This window comes from Psammomys obesus, unplaced genomic scaffold (assembly GCF_907164565.1).
Source record: "Psammomys obesus unplaced genomic scaffold, mPsaObe1.curated_primary_1811, whole genome shotgun sequence".
Lineage (NCBI taxonomy): Eukaryota > Metazoa > Chordata > Mammalia > Rodentia > Muridae > Psammomys > Psammomys obesus.
The window spans coordinates 13,955,574-13,976,600 of NW_026592548.1; the positions used below are offsets into that span (position 1 = coordinate 13,955,574).

The 21,027-nt window shown below is 40.4% G+C and overlaps 1 protein-coding gene across 2 annotated transcripts in view; it reads right to left on the minus strand.

Annotated features, from left to right (window-relative positions):
* Ttll7 (tubulin tyrosine ligase like 7) overlaps window positions 1-11,869 on the minus strand; it is a 135,361-nt gene extending 123,492 nt beyond the window's left edge. For both annotated transcript variants that reach the window (XM_055614370.1, XM_055614369.1), the window contains exon 1: window positions 11,709-11,869. The gene's annotated coding sequence lies outside the window, so the exon portion shown is untranslated. The remainder of the gene's footprint in view (window positions 1-11,708) is intronic.
* Between the last annotated feature and the right edge of the window lie 9,158 nt (window positions 11,870-21,027).

Here is a 21,027-nt window from a genome sequence, read left to right on the forward strand (position 1 = left end):
TAGATAGATAGATAGATAGATAGATAGATAGATAGATAGATAGATAGATAGATAGCATGTAGATAGATAGATTGCATGTAGATATAGTGTGGAACACTATTCAGCTTTTAAAGAGACGTCTTGTTTTCTGTGACAGTGTGTGGAGGTGAAGGAGATTATGCTATTGAAATGTAGTCACAGAAAGACAAATAAGTGAGCGACCCTACATTATAAGGGCGTTTATAAAGCTGCTCAGAGAGTAGAGATGAGCAGTGAATTAGCTGATAGGATATGGTTGGCTTTAGCATTTTCTACTTAAAACCAAAAGAATACACATTATTTCAGCAACCCATCAAGCTTTTATCATGTATTTTCAACCATAAAACACAGGAAGACTTACAAACCAAAGCAACTTTTAGGCAAATGATTTAAACCATTTCAACAGAGAAGATTCTTTAACTAAGTAAAAATAAGCTGGAAACCAAAACAGAAATGAGAGCAAAAATCAGTGTCTTTTCTCAGCCCAGCATCACAGCCTGAGCTTGCAGTTCTAGCTAAGGCTAAGCCAGATGATAACCTGAATCTCTGACTTAAAAACCAACCTAGGCCAAATAGTGAGACTCAAAAAAATTCATTTGAGAAATATAAAATGGAAATGAAAAGAAGAATCAGAGGCTAAAAACACTTCAAGCTCTTCCAAAGGATCCAAGTTCAGTCCCCAACACTGTGTCTGGAGGCTAACAATTCCTGCAATTCAAGCTCTAAGAATGCTCTCTTCTGCCCCCCTAGGCACCTGCACACACATGTCACACACAAACACACACACACACACACACACACACACACACACAAAACAAATACAATAAAATCTTTAAAAACATACACAGAAAAAAAAAATGTTCCTCAGTAGCCCATGAGTCAAAACAGAAGTCTTAAGGGAAATGCTTTCTTAAACACTGATCTAGAATGGACTATAAATAAAAATATGACATCATACTCTGTAAGATAAAGAAATTGTGTTGAGCATAAATGCTGACATGAGATAGGAGAAGCAATAATGAATCCATATTTTAAGTTTGTAGTTAAGAACTTTGAAAAATTAGAGAAAATAAAGCTAAAACAAGCAGAAAAAGACCCAAGATATAAAAAGTATGTAGTAAGGGAAACCCAGGAACAAATGTATGCATAAGTCTAATAACCTAGAGAATTTTTCTAAAAAATCACAAGCTACCAAATCTCATTCCAAGAGAAAAGAGATGACTTGAACAGTTATCCAACTATTAAAGAAATTTTTTTTAGTTTAAAAACTCTTGAAAAGAACATTTCCAGTTCCAGATGGTTTGATCTGAACCTTGCCAAACACCCAAAAGCTTAATGCCACTTTCATACAACCTCCTTCAGAATATAAAAGAGGAAATGGTTCCCAACTCATGTTCTAGTACGTGGAACCAAAATCAGACAAAAAGTACATGAATGAAAGAAGTCCCAGACTATTGTCCTTCATAAATTCAAATGCAAATGTCCTTAACAAAGTTTAGCAAATGTGTGCATATACATATGTGTAAATGTAAATCACGTATACACATACACTGGTGACTAATTAAAATTTATTTCATGTCTATAAAGTTGAGTCACTATTCAAAAATCATTGTGATGTGCCATATCAACAACACTCATATCAACTAGCAATTATTTTACTTTTACATTTTGAAGATCCCATATAGCCCAGACTAGCTTCAAAGTCACTATACAGCCAAGGATAACCTTGAACTCCTAATCCTGCCTCTACTTCACAAGTACTGGAATCACATACATGTGTTTACCAAAAAAATCTCATTGCACTAGAAATAGAGAGGAATGTCCTAGACCGCCATAAACGGCATGTACAGAAGTCCCCAAATCCCCACTAGATACCAAAATCTATCAGTGTTCAAATTCCTTACATAAAACAGCCTAATATCCTCATTTAATAGACACAAATCCTCTCACACATTCTTTAAGCCGTCTCTAAATTGCTGACAATACAACACAAATGCCATGCAAATAGAAATTCTATATTTTTTGAGAGTGATAATGAAGAGGAAATGTATACATATATTCAGTACAGATGTAATTTTTTAAACATTTTCACTTTGTGGAAGTGTTGAAAGCTACAAAGGGGTGACCACCACCACCACAACACACACACACACACACACACACACACACATTACAAGTAGCATTGTACTTGTTAGTGACTGAGAGATGTCTGCTTAAGATTGGGAACAAGGCAAAAGATATTGACTCATAACTTTTATTTAATACAAAATGAAGTTCCAGCCATTGTATTCCAGCCAAGGCAAGAGTAACCAAGGTGTGTAACTAGCCTAAAAGGAAAAAAAAAATGTTTCTGGTTTGCAGATGATTAAATCGTGTTTAGCATTAAAAGTAAATATCAAAGGATCTGTAAACTCTATCACCAAGAAATCAAGGTTACAAGTTTCAAAACTGAGAGACAAAACCAATTGCATTTTTACTCACTAACAACAAAGAAATGGAAACAGAATTTTGAAACTGAATGTCATTTATATTTATTCTGGATGAAAATAAGTACTTAAAATGTGCAAAATCAATTCCATCAAATTTATAAATACTGATAGAAGACATCAAGGAAGACTTAAGAACCTAAGAAAATGTGTCATGTTCATGATTTGGAAGAAGTGATATAGTAAAGAAATTAACTCACTTTAAATCTGTCCATGGACAAAACTGGGATTAAGTTTAATTTATAAAATGGTATAGCATAGGTCATGATTACAAACTTACAAAAATAATCTTGTATATTTTAATGAATAAGAAGAAAAGAATTAAAGAACATAAATTCAAAACAATCCAACAGTAAATTTTTCAACTGACACAATACACAATGACAGATATAAGCATGAAAAGCAAAAAAAGAAAAGTTGACTATATATAACAAGAAAGGCCGTAACGGATCAAGGACCTGACCAACAGAATGGGAGACCATACCTGCAAAGCATCTACCAGATACATGATTGACAGTTAGAATACATAAAAGCTACAGCTTAACCAATAACACTTTTTAAACAATTAAAAAACTAATCCTATTTAAAACTGATGACTTTAAGAGACAGGTCCAAAATGATGTATAATAGGCATATAAAAAGGTAGATGTTCAGTGTCAATAATCATCGAGAAATACAACCACAGGGAGACACCACTTCACAAACCACCCCAGCATAGGAAATGGCAGCAGGAGTGTAGTCACTAGAAGACGCGTGCACTGTTGGCAATAAAATACTCAAACTACTGTATCAAACATCATGCCTTCCTCAGCATGTACAAAATAGAACCACCGCATGAACCGGGCATCCTGCTTGGAAGAACAACTCAAGAACAGTAGGAACAGAGCTCTGAAAAGATATTTGCTTCCCATGTCCACAGAAGCATATGGAAGCAACACGAATGTCATGAAGGAACCAACATAGAACAAAATGTGATGCATACATACAGTGCGCTGTTACTCAGCCTTCAAATGGAAGGAAATTTTGCCACGTACTACAACAGGGTGAGTGCACTGTGTTGAGACAAACAGTTACAGAAGACAAACACTATCTGACTCCATCCATATGAGATCCATAGCTCATTAGAACAGTATGTAACATTTTTAAATTTATAGAAACAGAGACCAGAATGTACGTTACCCATGGCTAAGATCAAGGAAGAATGAAGGTGAGCTGCTGATTGGGTAAAGAATTTCAGAACTAAAGAGGACAGGGTTCTGTAGGTCCACCTCACAACAATGTGCATAAATTGAGCATTCTAGGGTATACACAAGAAGTTAGGGTAGTAGATTTGTGTTATGTGTTCATATCACATTAAATAGCTTCATTAAAGTAAAGTAGTAAAAAAAATAGTAACTGCCAGAAAATGATGCGCTCCTCATATTCATATAAGATGTTTGAAATCCTGAACAGAACTTCATCAGCACAGACTTTAAGATCAACAATCAATAAACGGAATCTCATGAAACTGAAAAGCTTCTGTAAAGCAAAGGACACTGTCGTCAGAACAAAACAACAGCCTACATACTGGGAAAGGATCTTCACCAACCCTATACCTGACAGAAGGCTAATATCCAGAACATATAAAGAACTCAAGAAGTTAAAAAGCAGCAAATCAAGTAATCCAATTAAAAACTGAGGTACAGAGCTAAGCAGAGAATTCTCAATAGAGAATATCAAATAGCAGAAAAACACTTAAAGAAATGCTCAGCATTCTTAGTCATTGGGAAATGCAAATCAAAATGACCCTGAGATTTCACCTTACACCCATCAGAATGGCTAAGATCAAAAACTCAAGGTATAACATATGCTGGAGAGGATGTGGAGAAAGGGGAACCCTCCTCCATTGCTGGTGGGAATGTAAACTTGTACAACCACTTCGGAAATTAATCTGGCGCTTTCTCAGACAATTCAGAATGGTGCTACCTCAAGATCCAGCAATACCACTCCTAAGCATATATCCAAAATATGGTCAAGTACATAACAAGGACATTTGCTCAAACATGTTCATAGCAGCTTTATTCATAATAGCCAGAATCTGGAAACAACTCAGATGCCCCTCAACTGAGGAATGAATACAGAAATTGTGGTACATTTACACAATGGAATACTACTCAACAATTAAAAACAAGGAAATCATGAAATTTGCTGGCAAATGGTAGGAACTAGAAAAGATCATCCTGATGATGTATCCCAGAAGCAGAAAGACACACATGGCATATACTCACTTATAAGTGGATATTAGACATATAATATAGGATAAACATACTAAAATCTGTACACCTCAAGAAGCTAGGCAAGAAGGAGGACCCTGGGTAAGATGATCAATCCTCATTCAGAAAGATAAATGGGACAGACATAGGAAGAAGGAGAAAACGGGGAAGAGAACAGGAGCCTGCCACAGAGGGCTTCTGAAAGACTCTACCCCGCAAGGTATCAAAGCAGATGCTGAGACTCATAGCCAAACTTTGGTCAGAGTGCAGGGAATCTTATGAAAGAAGGGAGAGACAGGAGTTCCACAAGGAAAGCCCAGGGGTCTTTTCTGAGACTGATACTCCAACCAAAGACCATGCATGGAGATAACCTAGAACCCTTGCACAGATATAGCCCATGGCAGCTCAGTCTCCAAGTGGGTTTCCTAGTGGCTATCTCTGACATGAACTCAGTGGTTGGCTTGTTCATCACAACCCTGAGTGGGGAGCAGCCTTACCAGGCCACAGAGAAAAACAATGCAGCCAGTCCTGATGAGACCTGATAGGCTAGGGTCAGAGGGAAGGGGAGGAGAACCTCCCCTATTAGTGGACTGGGGGAGGGGCATGAGAGGAGAACAGGGAGGGAGGGGATGAGAGAGGGGGCTACAGCTGGGATACAAAGTGAATAAAAATTAATAAAAATAATTTTTAAAAAAAGAGCAGCACAGGGAAAGAGAAGAGGTTTTTTTACTGAGCTTTTACTAGGACAGTTTTACAGAGATAGAGTGCATAAAGAACAAGATAGACACAGGTAAAGACAGAACAAGCTAGAGAACGAGAAGCAGTTAGAAGATTAAAACACATTGCCAGAATTAGTTTGAGGCCAGGCAGAGCAATTCTGTCAGAAACCAGGAGTAGCTAGTTTAAATCAGTCAGCTTGGAGAGTTTAGGCCAGAACAGTTGGATTGAATCAGCCAGCGAGGGTTCAGCAAGATATAGAAAAGCTTGGGAATGTCTCTCATCTGAGAAATTTAAAACAGCATTTACATCACGGGTTCCAGAGTTCAAACTCTGGTCTTCAGGCTTGTGCAGCAGACACTTTACCTGCTGAGTCATCTCTCTGTCCCAACCTCATTGATTCTGAGAAGCAATGGTCCTTGTTTTAATACTTAAGATATCTGATTTTTTTAACTTAGCTGTAATGAGTTCTAAGAATGATTATTTTATATATTCCAAAACTGATGGGTTGAAATGTGTACATTTTGACCACACCAGTATCCAATAACTTAAGTTTTTCTCAACTACCCTAAAGGAAGCAAAAACAAAAAGCTATCAATAAACCAGCAAAGGTCATCCTCTTACTTTCATATAAAAGTGCTAGCAACAGGTGTCGAAATGTACATCTACTGGGAATGGCTATGAGCGCTATGAGCTGACTGCTAATTCTTTATATGCTAATGTTTGGCTGTTTGATGTCCCTTTACTTCTATCTTTCACGTTGTTAAAATGGACAAAATGATACCTGCAAATCGCAGGATTCTAGATGTTATAAATGCTATGTCACTCAAGATTATTTCTTGGATGTGATCAAATCTGCAACTAAATGAAAATGTTCACAGATGGCTAATGAATATTAAACAACCGACTACAGAAAAGGGATCAGTCTCCATCTTATCTCTTCCCAAGACTATCCCAGAGCCATTAGTAAGCAGCAGACTGTGCCAGATACAGGCTGAGAAACAGTCTAACTGTTCTGCTTCTCCAGTTATCACTCCAGATGTTACACACGGCCATTATATTTTAACTGATGATAAAATACCTTTCAAAAAAAAAAGTAGACTTTCAATTATGACAAAATTACACATTAGGGTGTTTCCAGGAAATGCAGTGACTCAACTTACAGTTGCTTTTCTTACCAATATGCCATATTTAAAATATAATGGGGCTATTACAATTAAAACTACTTCTGCCTTCAATTCAAGGAGGAATAAACTTATAAAAGAGGGATGGAACTGCCTTTAATGAGAGTGCCTAAGCATGTCCACAAGCCAGCCATGGAATGACCTATAGCCATGATCTTGAGGATGCTGCCTGGGTTACTGTCCCTTCACCTCCTAAATCTACAAATATACAACTTCCTCTAAAAGACAGCTTCACTGCCCAAACATTAATGGAGGAGGGAGAAACTTTTAACATTAAAAAAAATAAATTTTAAATAGACACTAGGCTATTTTCATCTTGTCACATTAGCTGTGGTACTTGTTCACACTTCACAAGGCAGTGGGTGAGAGAGCTAGAAATGTTCAAAAATAGTCCTTTGTCAAATATAATGTTCCATTTCACATGGCTATGCAGAAGGACAAAAATAACATAGATTTGGAAGTTCAGGTATCCCAACAACTTAGAAACAGCAGCCAACATGGGTAGTTTTACATATCAACAACATCATCACCTTCAGGGGAGGGGAAGCAAACCTTTGCACCACCCTGAGAAGTCCCACTGAGCTCTTAACCATTGAATTCTAAAACAAACAAACAAAAATCAACCAACCAGGTACTTTCAAGGAAAAGATGTGGAAAAGTAAAGGGGGAAATTAATGTTTCACCCCCTCCCCATAACCTAAACAAACCCATTGCCTTATCTTTGTCACTAATGATCAGAGCTAAATGGGAAATAAAGACAAAGGGGAATGAATAGGTAAACCTCTTTATACTTTCTACTTTTATGTTCAGAGAGACTGCTAAAGCCCATTTTACTTTTGCTGAGATTCGAAGTGGATTTGCAAGCTCCTAAGAACTTAAACAAACTTTTTGATAATAGTCTCCAAGTAAACATAAGGCAAATTCAGCTTAAAATACTCAGGCCCTTGAAAGCCTAGCTTCCCCCCAATCATCTGTTGGGACCTAAAAAGCGGGTCAAGTTTCTCTGTGGTTTGCAATGCAGTGCTTTAGTTTTTCAAGGCTGACTCATATTAGAATGAGCATCAGGTCCTAATTGTGTCCTCAAGTCATAGCCCTTGGTTCCCCTTCCATGAGCACCCTAGAAATTTTAGAGCCAACCACTTCAGCAGAGCCCCAGTCTCATGACCAAAACACGGAGGATGGAAGTAGGTCCCGAGGGAAGCCCAATAAAGAACGTTGGGGAATAAGTCAAGAGCCCAAGTAAAGCACATTTTCAACACTGGACTCCTGTCTTACTCATAATAGAGAGAGAGTGTTATACAACTTTGCAACACATAAGGGAAACTGAGGCACGGTCTCCTCCACAAGAGGATTTTTCCCCCCTCTGGTGAGAAAAGGGGGTAAGAATCCAAGTGCTGAGAGGTGACACTAAGCATTTTAAACATCTGGCTGCCACTTTGTTCAAAGGTCATCTCTGACAAGTGTACACCAGCAGTAAACAGGAACTTCAGAGCCCATCAAATGTGCTTCCTATGTATCCTTGTACTTTGTACTAGGGGCTCCTGCTAAGAGTTGGGGTGTGGCAGGGGTAACATATTCTCTATGATATAGACTGAGAGAGCTCCAGTCCGTGCCCAGCACTGCTAGAGTACCAAAGCTAAAGACCTGAGAATCGGACAGAGAACACAGGCTGGAGTTTGAAGGAGACTAATTTGGGATGTGGTTTCCGCTAGGAGAGAGGTTGTGAGGTTGGATCCACAAACACAATCCTGGAGCAGAGGTCTTCAATCGCAGGCACCTCTTCTCTGACCAGACACTCGCACCTACTCACACCAAACCTGTTCTCTGACTTTGTGTCTCCTTTCTTCTCTTGTCCTAAATGCCCACCTTTCGTTCAGTTCTTAGGATGTAGTAAATTGTTCTAGTGGAAAGTGGAGTTGCCTGAAACAGTGTGACCTGAGAAGCCACAGGCATGACAGTTCGATTTTAACATTACACAACTATTGATACCCAATATGTAAAGTCCTAAACTGAACACATAAATTTTAGTAGAAATTCAAAACTTATTGAAATAGTCTAATTTGGAGAGTGCATACCCTTTCCCCAGAGATGTTAGCCTACAGAATTAATCTTTAAAATATAAAAGTTTATGCATTAAAATGTTCATCATGACGTCACAATTATTTTCAATAATCTATTGACAGTGAAGAATGGTTAAGAAATTAGTATGTCTACTTCATGAAAAGTTATAAAGGCATTGAAAATATTTAGTAATCACTTATGATTTGGTGAAAACTAGTGTTAGAGAACTAAAAGTAAAAATAAATACAGTACTAATTAGCATCATGATTAAAACCAAACACAAATAATGCCATCAATGGTTGTTTTTACTTGGTAAGAGTACCTTATTCATTTACATTTTTATACTTTCCAGTTTGTTCACAATTGTACAATGGGTAAAATTTTAAAGGGTGAATCTCTTTAGAAGGGAAATATTTTATTTTCACAGAATGGTTCTTTTCTGCATTTAACTAATAATCCTTTTAGTATCCAAAAGGATTCTATTTTTCTACAAGGGTATGGAGGCAAAGAAGATGAACAAGAAAAACTCACTCTGATTAAAAATATCTCTAGTAGTTCTCTGTGGTTGCCACATCAGAAACAGATCTCATGCCTGACATTCAGGGTTCCTCATAGCCCAGTGCCAAGCACGTCTCAGCTGACCCTGTTTCTCTACCTATAGGGAAAAATGCCCGAGTTTCAGATGTGCAGGGAAACATCCCTGACCCTCCGACCAACCACTCAGTTCCTAACAGTTCCCTGTTCTCATCCACCTTTTAATATTAAGCTCATTTTGTATCATTCTGTTCTCGCCAAGTAGGTAAATACCTCTCAGCTGGACTTAGAGTTCCTTGAAGTTGGAAATTTAGATGTTTCTCGGTAGTTATTTTAGTCAGATGCACACAGAGGCAAAGAGGAGGGAGAGTTCTATAGGCAGGCTGGTATTATATTTGTGCCTTCAGTGATATTATCTAAATGAAGCATGCTGTTTTAAAACGCTGCCTGTGACATCACAACCAGGACATGCACTTTCCAGTTTCTGCTTTTAGAGCAGTAATGGTCTATTTCTGCTTATTCATTCATATCAATTCTGAGGTTCCTCCTGGGATCAAAAAGATTGGATTGCAATATACCACACCAAGGTTTTATAATATAAATAACAAATAAAATAACCTTCTAAAAATCAACTTAAGACCACACAGAGAATCCTGCTTCTCCTGCAGTTTTGCCTGAACAACAAATATAAATGTTTTTCTCCATGTTGTGTCCTTAATTAAGCAGTGGGCTTTAGTCCATCAATATCCCGACTGACAAAAAATTTTTAAATAAATAAATAAAAACCTCTCCAAATCAAATGATCCAGTGCTTTAGAAGTGATAGACCAAATGCCAAGTAGCTATGCTCTTGTATGCCATCAAACACTCTGCCTGGCCTTAGAAATAAACACCATCTGTACATTAGCAACCTGACACCCAAGACAACAACAAGTTGTATATCTTAAGAGAAAATTTATAAATCATAAATGAAAGCAAGTCAAAGGACCCATCAGAGGAGAAAGAGAGACCTAGTGCCTGCCCATTATTTCTGCAAAATGAACATACAAGGTCAGTATGATTGTTGACTCCGAAGGGCAGGGCATCAATTAACAAGCCCATTTCCCGCTCTTCACATTTCCATCTTACTACAACACACACGTTTGTTCTTTCTTTTTAATAAATGAAGCAGCACTTAGGAGTAAGTGCTCATTCCTTTTCTACCACTTACTGGATGGCCTTGGACCTTTTCTATATTCCAGCTACTTAACCTAAAAACTATCACTCTTTGTGTCAAGTCACAGAGCTGTGACAATCAAACAGCATTGGAGTCTGGGTTTATCTATCATTCTAGTGTGTATGACTAAGTCTCACAGCCCATAAACTAGATAACTGCTCTTCCTTCGGATATCATCCAAAGGTAAAAATGACAATTTCCAGATCTCTTACTGTGATGCTAGTTTATTCTTCCAAGACTAGAGCAGCTGGCCTATATCACCACCCAAAACCAGGTTGGGCATCTCTGGGTGGACCTAGCTCGTCCCATAAACTGTTGTCCAATAAATCTTTTTTGCTAGATGCTAAGGAAATGGATGTTTTCTCGCGTGATCACCCTGATGTGTGCAGGGCAATGTGCACAAAGTTTACAGGTTGCCGTTGCTAGTGTTTGAGTTTACTCTTATGAAAATTAATTATACTTAACATCTAAGAGTGCATAAGTGGACCCAATATGGACTGAGACAGTGAATAGATGGTCCATGGGTTTTGTAGTGAGAGAGACCTAGATTCAAATTCCTGTTCTGTGACCTTGAAATCATAATTTAAAATCTCTCTGTTCCTCACTTTCCATACCTGGCTCTGGGTTGATGTGATAACTCACATCACACACACACACACACACACACACACACACACACACACACACACACTCACTTACTCACAAAGTACCTAAAATATGATGGTATTATTTATAATTCCTATACATCTTCTTTTTATATGAATCTGTCAAACCCATGCTGAATATAGGACACACTCTACGGAAATTTTTCACCGTTTGGGGGGATGTTTTGATATCAAATAAAGTGGATGTGTAGTGAAATGAGAAGCAGAGGAAAGGAGGTGTGTGGGGAAAGACATCTCACTGACACACTTTCAAGAACGCACAGCATGCTCTGACACTGGGGAAAACACTGACACTGAAAGAAAACCATGACAGTTCAACCCTGCGGGGACTCGGAGCGCTGCCCCCTTCACCCTGCCAGGCGGGTTTAGAAACTGCAGTGGGACCCCACAAATAACCCTGTCCAGTCCCCTCCCCCTTCTGTCCAAACCTCTGGACGCCAATGATGCTGAATCATGAGCTGGCAGCAGCCGTCCTCACAGCTTCCACCGGGCCTGTATCCAGGACAGAGACTCAGGAGAATGGGAGCCTCGACCTCGGGTGTGGAGGGGAGGGGCAGGGGCAAGGCAGGTACTTACGGCTGGCTGCAACCCCTCTCTGGGTGACTCCAGTGGCCAGTCCCTCGCTGGCTCACACTCCCCGCCAGCGGCTGGCTGCTCCCCAGTGGGCCCCGCGCCGGTGGCCCTGGGATCCCCGCAGCTCGCCCACCTCCCGGGGAAGCCAGGGCTCAGAGCTCAGAAGCTCGACTAGACCAGGAGCAGCTGGAGCAGCTGTCGTGCCCAAGAGGTGGTGGCTACCAACGGACCAGACCATTTGCCGTTGCGCCCAGGGGTGAGCGTCTTTCCGAGAGGAGCGAGCACTAAGCCCCGGGAGGGCTGGCGACAGGCAGGAGGGACCAAGGAGGAGGAAGGACCGCTGCCCCCTGCATGTCCTGAGAGCTGGGGACCTCCTGGACCCGCTACCTCTCCTCCAACTGTACAGAAGAATGCGCTTGGCTTTCCGAGGCACCCCTCATCCCGCCTTATCCTTGGTCCCGCTCAGGGAGCGTTCAGAACGCCTCTAACAGAGGACCTAGCAACGAAAGCTCCAGGGTGGCATCCCCTCCTAAGGGGATGCTCCGGGAACTGGCCTGACACCTATCTGAGCCACCTCCTTCTTCATCTTGTGACCTAGACCACCAAGTCCCCAGTCAACGTGTCCGCTTTTCACAGACAGAGAGGTACCTCAGATCTCAGAAAAGGGCTCTTCTGCTCTTTATCTAAGCATCCTTGTTTAGCTAATGATAAGTGGGTACCAAAAGCCAATGTTAGAGTTAGACAGTAAGACCAAGTGAGACCACCTCCCAGCAGGTGGTTTCTATGACTGAGGTGGTTAGAGACTGTCGAGTCCACCAACAAATTCTCAACATGGAAGTTGGGAAATGTAGTTTGACAGGATGGACCCTTTGAAAAGATCTATGGAAGATTCCAGAAAAAATTCAAGAATAATTGTGGCTTCTTGCTCATGATTTCAGAGGTTACTGTGTTGGTAACTGGGAAATAATCGTGATCATACATGAAATGAACATCACAGGACTGGTTAGAGTTCATAAACATGAAATTTTCTTGATTTCGATGATCCCTGACCCTAGCCCAGGCAGGCCCACACGTGTTCCCTGAAGACAATGGTTAAGAGCAAGCAACCGTATAGCTCTCCATCTGTAAGGAAAGGTGGAGGGCTCAATGTACCCCAAATAAAATGAAATTTCACAACTGAAAGCTACTGTTTCTGGATTAAAGTGTTGTCCTCTTGAATAACCCAACATAAACTGAGCATTTCCGATGAGCATTACGGTGTCTAGCCTTCACTTGCTGCCCTTCCTACTCTTGTTGAGATCAGTGGAAAGGCTCCTGGTCTGTAAATGGGGTTTTGCATGGTTTTTAAAGACTGGATTCAAGTCCCCTCAGCAGACAGACCTAATGTTTAGTATCTAGACTTGATGCTCTGGGGAAAGATACACTGTAAGCCTTAACATAACTATCTCTGGGACAAAGGTGTGTGTTTGACCTTTGGGAAAACTGGGTTTTATGGTGGAAAAGGGATATTTAGGTATCTAAGATGGGCATCACCCTGAGGTAGAAAGGGGACCATAAAGGACAGAATGGACTTTTCCCAGAAGTAGCTAGGGCATCAAGGTCAGAAGATCAATGGAGCATTCTGGGAGAGTGAGACATCATTGTCACTGCCTGTTAGCTGGTCACTCTTGCTCTGTCATTTATTCTATGCCTATACTTCCCACCACATTTAAACTTCAGGTCACCCATCTTCCAATCTCAAACATGCATAAGAGTCATGATTTGAACTTTGAAGCTCAAGAAAGTACTTACAGGAATCAGGAACAAAAGTCGTTTTCCCATGCTGTGTGCTATTGTGGTAATGTTAATTGATATATTGTTCACATGTCAGCAGAAGCACAGCAGATATCCCTGGAGCCCACCGTTGCTGGGAAGCCCAAATCGCCAGGTCCCTATAGAAGCCAACAGCTTCAACACAGGGCACATAGCCTCAGCCTCAGATATGTGCAGCTCTCTCCACGGTTGAGTGTTTCCCTTTTAAGGTACAGCAATAGGGTTAGGAAGAATTAAAGGAACGGCTAATGACAAAAATAGATATAGAAAGAAGGGAAATGGCCTATGAATATCTTAGAGCTTTGATGGTCTTGTGTCATCTATAGCCACCTATTTGTAAGTGGATGTTTTTAGCACATGTGCTTCCGAATAAAGGAAACTTTATGATGGTGACCTTGGGATGTTGTCAAGGTGAATGGGGCTGGGTAATGTCACTAAGTCTGACCCTCCACTCTCCTTCAGTGTCTTGAAATTATTTTCAGGACCCTGAAAGACATAGTAGGGACATTAAAAAAAATCTTTTTCCAAAATGACCACAGGAGGTTCTGGATCTATGAACTATTTCTCTAAGCCTCATGACAAAATGCAGGTCAGAGATGGGGAGAGAAAAATTTTTCTATGGTTTAAGGGAAGGATAGTTATTAACCAATGTGGCTTTTAAACTTTACTTACATGCTGATTATTAAGGCAAATTCATTTGTATTCACAAACAAGCATGATCTGGGAAATATTGAAAAGCATGGCCTTGAAATGATACTAAGAAAAATGAAAATGGTGCTTGAGACCTTCAACAAAATTAAATTGTGGTAAGCTTCACAGTGTTGAAGGCTGGTTAGAGCACATTCATTGGGTTTCTAATACAGGTCAGCTTAGGCAGACATTTTCATCATCCCAAGCACATCTGCTGAGGATGTGAACTGTGGAGCTTCTCCTAGTTGGCCTTGAGCTGGCACTTACTAAATGATTAGTATAGTCAAGGTAAATATTACTCCTGCCTCCACCACAGAGATAAAGAAACCACACGTTAAAATGGCAAAGCTAGGAGGAGCAAACTTGCTTTCAAACTTGAACCAAAGCATGGCATCACCCTGCACAAACCATTGTGGAAGACTGCCCTGAGGAAAGCAAGCCATGAATGGCATGCCTGTCTCCAGGAGGAAATCTAGTTCATACTTACATATTTATTTTTGGTTTCTTGACACAGTCTTGCTGTGAACCCTGACACCCTACCAATTGCTGGGCATTAGATTTACACCAGGATGCCCAACCATACTTACCTTTACATCAGTTTTCACTGCTAATTTCTAAGAGAAGTGAGTCATTTCTCACATAAGAGGATTGGATGATAACCCTCTCAAGGGGAACACTGTTTATGTTCCACAGTCTGAAATGGGTGATCCCTAGTGAGTGATTCCTAAAAGGGCTGTGCAACTTGCTTCAGGCACTTAGGTCATAATCTGGAACCTATATTTTATGATGCTCCGTAGCTGATTGTAATGTGCAAGCAGCTTGACCAAACCGCAAAACAAGAACAATGGGGAGACCTCCCCCTCCTTCCCTCCCTTCCTCTTTCCCTTCTTCCCTTTCCCTCTGTCTTTCTGCCCCCTCTGTCTTCCCCTCCCTGTTTCTGTTTCCCTCCCTACTTCCCTCTGCCTCAGCCCCTCTATTCAGTCTTCTGAGCTTAGTTCTTTAACCTCAACTGTTAACTAATCAGGGAACAAAAATAGTTATTTTAAACCTACTATATATAAAATTCCCTAGTCATCAGAGAGAAATGTACCTATTATGCTCAGAACAACTTCCAGTGTTCTTTGCAACATTTTTGTGCTTATTTATACATGCAGGACACAGAACCCACATGGAGGTCAGAGGACAACTCAAAAGAGTGGCTCTCTCCTTCCAGCATGTGGTCCTGGCTATCAAACTCAGGCCAGCCGGCTTCACAGCAAGGGCCTTTACTCATGGAGCCATCTCACCAGCTCTTTGGTGCCTTGTGTAAAAGGAAAATAATGCTTACAACTGCATTTTGTTTGTGTATAAGTTTTGGAGAACTGACACGTTCACAACAATGTCATTTCTAACCTAGTAGATGAGAGGCTTTCACGGTTCTCATACACTGTGTTCTCAGCCTTTCTACCAAATTCACCTAACAACGTTACATGCAGCAGTTGTCTTCTGAGTGAGGTGTCCTTCCATATCACTAAGTGCTGTTTCCTGGGTAGTCAGGGACCAGCGTTCTATGCAGTTCATCTTGTGTTTATCCAGTGCAATCCAATGTCTCATTTGATCATTGAAGCCTCAAGAGGACTTTCAAAGAAAGGAGGTACATATTCAGAATCGGTAACTTTACCTTTTTTTTTTTTTTTTTTTTTTTTATGTATCCCTTTGTCTCATTTGTGACTAGAAATGCTAATATAAGCAGTTACGGAGATGCCTGTGTGATTCCTGATTCTGAGTAAAGGTTCAACTTTTTGTTCATAGAACATCACAAGTGTGTCCTCCTTAACTGTGCATACTTTTGTTCCTGTCTGGCCTAGCATTTCCTCTCAAACTGATCACCTGTCTCGGTGATGGCTGGTAATCAATACGGAAGCCAACTTCTTAAACACAGCTGCGCTTCCTTTGTTAAAGCCTGCTTCGGCCCAGGGTGCTCGTTCCTCTGTTACAGTCTCTGACATGTTCTTCACGTGTTCAGCATCTATGCTAAGACTTAACAGATCTGCCTTTTCAATTGCTGCTGTTGCTTTCGTAGGCTGTGGTGGTATCATTCTGACTTCATAGAATTACCAAAAAGCACTCGTCTTTCTAATGCCTAATAATTGACCTAACATCGGACTTATCTACTTTACTAAGTTGGGTGTCCAGCACTGACTTTATCTGACGGTGGGCTTTTCCAACAGCATTTGATTTATCACCTATTAATCTAATTCACTCTTTTTTTTTTTTTTTTTTTTTTTTTTTTTTTTTTTGCTGCTTATGTGTCTGGTGTGGTATTATGACATTTTCATGAGAAAAAAAATGATCTCTGCTCTATAGTTTTTATTTGCACTCCATTGTTCTAGAAGTATTCAATTTCTCCAAATCTCTGGATTACTCTGTCTTTTTTAAATGTTAGTCTTTTACATCACGGTGTGTTTCTTAATTTTCAATTGGAGTAGGATAAGACTAGCTTTTAAAAGTTTTAAATCTGTTAAAGGTTTCTTTTTGATTATGTGCATATTTTTATAAATACTTTATTGAGATAGGAAATGTGTTTTTGTATACATCTCATGCCCTGTTGAAGAAATAAAACGTTCTCTATGAAAATGTTCTACAATATGAATATATATCTCTCCTTAAATTTATATGTCAAAACCCAATTTCCAGTGTTTTGGTGTTACAGTACTGAGAACTAAGCAGGTTATTATGAAGATCTTTAAGAGTGCTCCAGAGTCCCCTTGTCTACATAGGGAGTTCCAGGCCAGCCAGTAGACTTTTGTCTTGCTAGCTGGCTGTTTTGCATTCTGTGTTGATGTACTGATTAGAAATAGATCGTGGGCCACATGTCCACATGTGAATACTTTTCAGTGTGTACTTTTCCCTTAATTATTTCCCTGAAATCAGACATGGGCAGCTACATTTCCACTTCCATAAAGACGCACTGATGCCGTTTTTAATTATTGATATTGCGTCTCTCCCTTAGCAGCACTGTCGCCGGGCTAATGGTTGACTCTAACGGCTATTCTCTGAGCTGCTCAATGGGCTATTTTCCAATAGCAGCTCTTTGGGAGTCTTAAAGTTTCTATCACTGTAGCAAAACACCATGGCCAAAGGCAACCTGAAGAGGAATCCAAAGCAAGACATCAAGACAGAAATCTGGAGGCAGGACCGAAAGCAAAGACCATAGAGGAACTCTGATTACTGGCTGCTCCACTTGCTTTCCCTGCTCTGCTTTCTTATATACTCCTGGACCACTTGCCAAGGGATGGCACCATCCACAGTGGGCTATGCCTTCCCACATCAATCATTATTCAAAAACAGCCCCACAGGCTTGCCTACAGGGAGATCTTACGGAAGCATTTTTTCAATTGATGTTTTGTCCTTTAAAATGACTCTAGCTAGCATCAAGTTGACACTGGCACAGCAGTGCCCATCCAGAATCACAGGAGTTCCATAGACAGTGAAAGATAAAGCTTTCTCTAAGCTTTCTACTGCTTGGAACCAGAGAACTCCACATCCCATTGTAAGTCCTGAAGGAAAATCCCCTGCTCACAGATCTTCATGTCCTCTCACATCCTTGGAAACAGGAAGATTAAGCTTCCTGCACAGTTCTTTTGAGGCCTTGTGAGGACAAGGAGATCTGAGCCAACATTGTCTTCTGTCCAGGAACCCAGAGATCTCCAGTCACCCAACAGTCCCAGTGACTGCAGCCTTCTGCTCTAGCTAACTCTCTAACGCTGTTCTTTGCCTGTGCCCAGAGTAACAGAGTTGTACTCATTTCCATCTTCTTCACTCCCAAAAGAGCTGGAGACACATTTCCATCCAGCCACCCCAGAGAGGCCAACAATAGTCACAAGGTACATACAAAGAGCTGAAGATGCAGGACACAGGGGCTGTGTTTGCAGCAATATATTTTCAGTCTCCCTTAGGCTGACTTGATTTCTAGAAATCAAGTTAACGTTTATTTGAATCGCTCCCTCTGCCAGGCAATGAGTTAATCTCAACCAATTAACATCCTCCCACATTTCCCTGGGAACTGGGTTATGGTTCTAGCATTCTTATCTGATGCTAAAATGTTGGTTGTTGAAAAGTTGGCATCAGATCTGAGTCATCCATCCATTTTGGTGCCTGCATAGAGCCAGGCTGTCTGTAGCAACTGTCACTGTCACTGCATGTCCCAACACACAGCTCCATGCTATCAAAAGGTTCCATAAAGGACTCAGGCCAGACTGTAGAGGCTCTACTGACTAGTTAGGGATTATCTAGAAGACCAAAACCTGCTAATAATATATCTAAATGAGGAACCAAGGGCTCTCTTGATTAAAATAACCATTGTAAGGGTGAAAAGGTTAGGCACAACTTAATTCAGTAGCTATACCATTCTTCCAAAAGACATGTAATTTGAGTATATAATTATTTTAGTTTACTATTTTTTATGGTTAGACTCAAAACTCAGGGCCTTGTAATCTACTACTAAGCCTACTCTAGCCTTAGCTTTGATATCTACTGCTAACACTATCTACTGTCTTAGGTCCTGGGTTCAGATCTTAGTCAGATGGGGCTCAAGCAATTACTGAAAGGGCTTTTGTATAGGAAACTGAGTAAGAAACAAAATGGTAATATTTGGAACTTCAATGACAAAGATGGGCAAGTCATATTGTTTAGCTTGGGAGTTATCTAACTTGGGAGTTATCTCTGCTCACGTGTTCTTCTAGGTTTGGCTGGGTCCACTTAAAGGTCAGGATTTTATCCTCAGTACAGCAGTGCTGGGATCACCGAGAGCCTGGTTGGCAAGAGGCTGCTTTTCTGGACTCTCAGGTAGAGAAGGATATTGCACGCTTGCTTACCAAGCATCTGAGCCAAGCAAGTCTTTCCCTGGCCCAGGCCCCTCCCTAAAAAAAGTCTAGCTCAGGCTGAGTGGAACTCAAGGAACCTCAGAAGCAAAAATAACCTCTCTCAGTCTCCATGTCTCCATTTTTACACCCAGCCTTTGAAGTGTGAGGAAAGACAATTTTAATTGCATCACACATGGCCATTCTCCAGAACTCCATAAGGAATCAATGGCTGGTCCAAGGATTAACTAGTTTATCTAGCTCAGAATCCATGAAGTCATCTCTTTCTCATATAGAGTAGGAATCATTCAAAACACACCACAGCAAAGCAGACTGAAAAAATAAAACTGAAACTGGAGAGATGACTTGGTTGCTAACGTGCTTGCCTCACAAACTTGACTTGCTTTCATCTCCAGAACCCATATTAAAAAGCCAGACACAGTGGAATACATTCATAAGCACAGAGCTGGAGAGGTAGAAGAAGGTGGACCTCTGAAACTTGCTTGTTAGGGAGACTCTCCAATTTGACAGGTTCTCAGTCAGTAAGAGACCCTGCCTCAAAAACCACCGAAGACAGCACCTGAGAAACAACACCAGAAGTTTACCCCTGACTCCCACACACATGAGCACACACACACACACACACACACACACACACACACACACCACACACACACATCACACACACACACTTTCAGATATTTGTTCTACTGATTTAGAACCTAGTTTTACGATGGAGTTTTCAGGATACACATGTATTAGCCTCTTGTACAAAGTGTGATATATAGCCTCCAAACAAGAGAGATGTGATTTAAAGAGGGAACATGGCCATTGTTATTCAATCAGACTCTCATTCTCCACACTGTGAAGAGCACAGTTTAAGGCTTTCTGGCTGTCATTCCTGGTGACTGACACCTTCCTCTTCTAATTGTAATTTGCAAGTCTAATTATGAATAATACTGAAATATCTAGATGGTAATTACAGTGAAGCAATGTGTTAATGACAACAACTCAGTGTATCAAATCCACCTCTGTTTTTTTATTTAAAGAAATTCAACCATAATCCCTTAGAGAGGTTACAAGTTTGATAGATTATTGTAGCATTTTTACAAGCTAATACAGCAAGCACAATGTATGCATAAAGTATTTCCAGGTGTAGCCATCTAATATATAGAAAAACTGATACTTTTAAAATATGATTTGACAGTTTCATACATGTATATATAATTTTGGCACTTTTACCCTCATTGCTCTAAGTCAACCCTCTCCTGCTGAACCTTTTCTTCTTTCAAACAAATGTGCTCCCTGTGTCATTGTATTGTATTCTACTGAGTTTAATTAAGATTCCTTGTGTGAGCATGGAGGAGGAGTTATTTACGGGGGTTTTTGTTACTTATCAATGGCTAGACCACTGAAGAAAAGAACAGACTCTCTCAGTATCCATTAACTGCATCCAGGATGAGTGGGCCCCATGAGTCCCTGTTCTACTCATGGTGAAAAGCTAAAGGCTCTATCTTGTACAGGTCTTAACATCAGCTACTGTGAATGTGTGAGTGCAATAGCAGGTCATGTCTAGCAAAGTGTTTTGTAGCAATTTCTCAGCCTTCCATGCTTATAGTCAGTCCTTCCATCACCTCTTCCATGCTGTTCCCTGAGCCTCAGAGGGGATACTATAGATGTCCCCATGGAGGCCTAAGGTACACTCAGCAGTCAATTACTCTCAACACTTTGATCACTTTTGAGTCTCTGTACTAACTACCACCTGTGGCAAAAAATAAAAATTAAAAAAAAAAAAGAGAGAGAAATGTACCACAATTTCTGTATCCATTCCTCCGTTGAGGGACATCTGGGATGTTTCCAGGTTCTGCCTATTACAAATAAAGCTGCTACAAACATGGTTGAACATGGTTGGTGTGTACTTGAGCATCTTTTGGGTATATGCCTAGGAGTGACATAGCTGGATCTTGAGGAAGCGCTAT